This window comes from Phocoena sinus, chromosome 3, assembly GCF_008692025.1.
Source record: "Phocoena sinus isolate mPhoSin1 chromosome 3, mPhoSin1.pri, whole genome shotgun sequence".
Lineage (NCBI taxonomy): Eukaryota > Metazoa > Chordata > Mammalia > Artiodactyla > Phocoenidae > Phocoena > Phocoena sinus.
This window is the reverse complement of record NC_045765.1, coordinates 73575293-73579886: the sequence shown is the minus strand read 5'-3', so window position 1 is coordinate 73579886 and position 4594 is coordinate 73575293.

Below are 4594 nucleotides of genomic sequence, written 5' to 3'. Positions count from 1 at the left end.
TTGAGTAATAACTTGGAAGCTCCCTGTATCAGTTAAAATGAGAGCTTGGACTGTTAGACAAGTATGATCAGAAAGACTGGGACTGTGTTGGTAAAACTTGAAGGTCTCCAGTTAAAGCTGTATATCCCAGTAATGGAGCTTTGTAGCCAGTGGCCCCAGAGAAGTGTGTGTGTGTGTGTGTGTGTGTATGTATGTGTGTGTCTGAGACCTGGGTGGGGGAGAGAGAGACAGAGAATGAGAATAGGGGTCCTATCTTTGCCTATATTGCTATAGTGGCTGTTGGATCTGAAGTCAGTTTGGAGCCAAGGTTCACCTCACAGGTGAAGAAGGTGAATACAGGGAGAGGAGGAATCTGATCAATCAAGGCAATGAAGTTTTCTGGCAAATTTCCAAGGGGCGTTGCCATGCTCTTTGCTTGACGTGGGCTCTACTAGGTCCAAGGCAAAGCTGTGAAGCAAACTAGGTTCATAGTTGCAATTTCTATTCCAACTCTCTCACTTCCACTTCCACTCTCCATCCCCTTATAGGGCTCAGAAAGGTAAAGTAACTCTAGGGCCTAAAATAGAAGGGCAGTGGTATTAAAATAAGGTAGATCTTAATATTCCAAATACAGTTCTCTTTGGCAGCATTTTGAGTGGAATTCATTAAATTTTAAGCTACGCCAGAGTAGGGTCCTTTCCTTCAAGTTCACCTCATTTTCCAGGCCAGATTCAGTGCAGGTTGTGGGTACTTAGTATTTTTTAATGAATGTATGAATAAATAAATAACTGAATAAAGAGAGGAGAAAATCAGTCTCTTTAACCACTAGCATGAATTGCTATCAATCTCTTATTAATACATTTAAAATGATAAAACACTTCCATGTGAAACTAAAATGTAAACATTGAACTTAAAATAGTCCTAAATTATCAATATATTCATTAGGCATCCCAGTTAAACAAAGTCTAAGTAAAGAATAGTGCCTCATGACTTAGAGACTTTAATCCTCAAAGTTGTATTTTGCACGGTTGCTTTTATGTGTGTTTAACTGTTTCCCTGTGGAATACGTTAAAAGCTAACGAATTCGGTGGCCATTTGGAAAGCCTGACAGTAGCCTTTCATTAGGTTGCACTAACACCACAGGCATCCAAAGTGAGAATTGTGGAGGTTAACCTGCAGAATCCCTCTGGCCACAAGATATACATGAGCACTGTGTGCAAGGAAGGAACACATTTTCTATGAAAGAGACCAATTAGAAAACAATCTTCTGATCTCAGGAGAACAGCATTCCCGGATGGTTTTTCAATGGTTGGAAACTGGTTGTTTCTTAAATGAACCAAAACTGTCACCTTGTCACTGAAAAACAAATTGCCAATGAGGAATATGGGCCAATCTTCATTAAGGGACTCACAGAAGAGAAGCAGGTGATACCACATATTAGCTATTTACTTAGGAAGGCAAAGAAAGATTGAGGAAAGCTTGAAAGAATGAAATTACATCATGTTAATCCCACCTCTCATTATCAGTTGACCAGAAAACATCAGTGGCCTCCTGAGGCTGACATTACTGTCAGCAGTTTATTTCCCTTGCAATATGCCATTCAGGCGGGTGCTGGAGAGTAAGCGAGGACAGAATTGATCAGGGTAGTTTTAGATCTATCTTCAAAATATACTTTGAATGAGACCATTTCTGACCACTGCAAACACGTTCGGCCAAGTCAGCTTCATCTCTCATCTAGATGGCTGTGATAGACACTTGTTTATCTTGCTTCCATTCTTGTTCCTCTGCATTTTTTTTTTTTTTTTTTGGCCATACTATGGCCAGAATTCTCTATTTAAATAAAATCAGTTGCTGCTACTCCCCTTGCTTTTCAGGCCCTTTATGATCTGGCCCCAGCCATCTCACTGGTCTCATTTCTAAACCTCGTTCCCATATTCCATTCACATTTCTTATAATTACATGAAGAATATACTTTTTTGGATCATTTCCATGCTTTGCTTATTTTGTTTCCTTTACCTGATATTCTTTTCCTTGTTTTAGGTTTCCTAAAAGAGAATCTGGGCACAAGTGACTCCTATGTTGAAACTTGTGATTACATTCCTTCTTGCCTAAGCATTGTAACTTCCTGATTTCTATAGGAAAAAAACATTCAGTTACATTCACTACTACCAAGAGTCTCTACCTACAACATACCCTTAACCTTCTATTTTTGGAGTCTAGATAGGACTGACTAGGTCCTCTGCTCAGGGTCTCACATGGCCAAAATCAAGGTGTTGGCCTGGCTGGGCTTTTCTGCAGGCTTGGGAGAAGAGTTTGCTCTTTTTTGTTGTTGGTACAATAGAATCTAGTACCTTGTGGTTGTAGGTCTGAGGCTCTGTTTTCTTTCTGGCTATCAGCTGCTGTCTGTTCTTTGCTCTCAGAGGCTGTTCACATTTCTTTCCACCTGAAATCATCAAATCAGCCATGACACATTAAGTCTTTCTCATTCTTCCAGTCTCTCTGACTTTCTTTTCTGCAATCAGCCCAAGAGAGTTCTCTGCTTCTCAGGCTAATGTGATTACATTGGGCCCACCCAGATAATCCCTATCGTAAAGTCAACCTGTGCCCAGGTTCTAGTGACTACAGTGAGACATTTTTGAGGGGTCATTTCAGAAATTCTTCCTTTACCACTAACCTAACACAGGCATTCATTAACACAACTCAAGAGATATGCTCTTGTAATCACTCATTACACTTAAATGCACAACTTCTGGCAAATAAAATTTTCCAATTAAAACACTTGGATTCCCGTTGTCAGACCTTTCCAAATGTAATCACTTTTCCCAGCTAATCATAAGGGAAAGTACCACAGAGTTTCTTGCCAGGAGCAAAATGGTTCTTTAAAAGAGATTTCCTAGTTTTAACTCAGAATGTCCTTTTTTGTCCATGTGGCAAATACTTAATCTTCCTTCAGTGACAGTTCACATATGTCTCCCTCTTTGAGAGGCTTCTGCATTTTCCTCAGGCAGAGATGATACATTTACTGTGCTCTCACAAAGCCTAGTTCATGCCTCTTTATGTCTCAACATTTTGAGCTGTAATTTGTGATTCTGTGTTTTTCTGCATTAGTGGATTTGAACTTCCTGAAGGTAGATACACAGCACAGAGGAAATTTCTTGGAATGTAATAGATAGTTAAAATATATTTTCTAAATGAATGAGTGAAGATGGCAACTAAAATGGGTTACAAGGGATGGGATCACATTATAAAATAGAAGATTGGGGACTCTGGAGTTTGATAAATCTGGCAACTTTATTTTTATGGTATTAAGTTAATATTTTCTTTGGGAATAACTTGCTCTTTCATGTACTATACTAAATTTTATTCTTCTATCACCCCACCGAGGTAAGCAGGGATTATAGACATTTTACAGATAAGGAAAACTCATCATAAATGAACTGCCAAAGTTCAGGCAGAGCCAGCACTTGATCTCTACCTGGAAGGCAGCATGACAGAGCAGAAAGGAAATGGATTTTAGAGTGAAAAAGGCCTGGACTTTTAGCAGTTGTGTGAACTTGCAAAGTTAATTAAAATTTCTGAGATTCAAGATTTGTTCATTTGTAAAGTGAAGATATCCTGCTCCTTAAATGATTATAAAGATATTTGATCAATTAATGCATTGATATATTGTGATATAAGAAAAATTCCTAGGAACATGGTTGGCTTGTTTTAGGAACTTAGTAAATGTTTTAATTTTCTACTTTGATTGTAAGAGCAGTATAGTGGACTTTGTAGTCTTTGGTATCTCTACATATTCTTTTTGAACTATTTTATTTCCCCTTTCTTCATTGTCACCCACTTTGCTTCTGCTGCCATTTATCACGGAATGTTATGTTGCCCCACATCTATCCTGGATGCAAGAAGAGGAATTTGCAAACTCATTTTCACTAAGGTGTTAGAATACAATAATAGTAATAATCAGAGCTTCTGTTTACTGAGTACTGCATATGCCTTACAGATTTTACACACTGCCTGCACCTGCACCACATTTGCAAGGTAGGGATTATAGTTTCCAGTTTTTGAAAAAGAAATTGAACCTCAAAAGTTTAGTAACTTGTCTACAGTTGCACATTAGGAACCAAAGAAACTGGTATTCAGACACAACCAGAACTGACTTCAGTGTCAGGCTTTCTCCATTATACAAAGTTTCCTCTTCTCAAGAAGAACTGGTTGGCTGCCCTCTAGGATTGGACGGGAATGTTCTTGGCTGGTGGAACTTTTCTAGAATGTTTTCAAATCTCAACACTTAGGCAATTAATGGAGTCCCTGGCCCTCCATGAGCCCTACACCCTGTTGTATAGGATATGGATTCCATTTTTCCCAGGCTTGTGCTCAGAATTGCATGAGAGATTTTTAGCTGCTATGGAAATCTGTCAGGTGGCCTTGAGTAGGGTTAAGTGGGATTTTTCTGAGGTTTAGTAGGGGTATTATTGGGCTTGGACAGAAGGAAGAAAGAGGAGGTCGTAGGGAAGAATCTTAATCCTGGATAAAGGAAAAACACAACAAATCCAAGTCAAGTAAATGAGTGTCTCAGTGTTGAGTTAGAGATACTATTTAGTGGGATAAGAAAGGGATC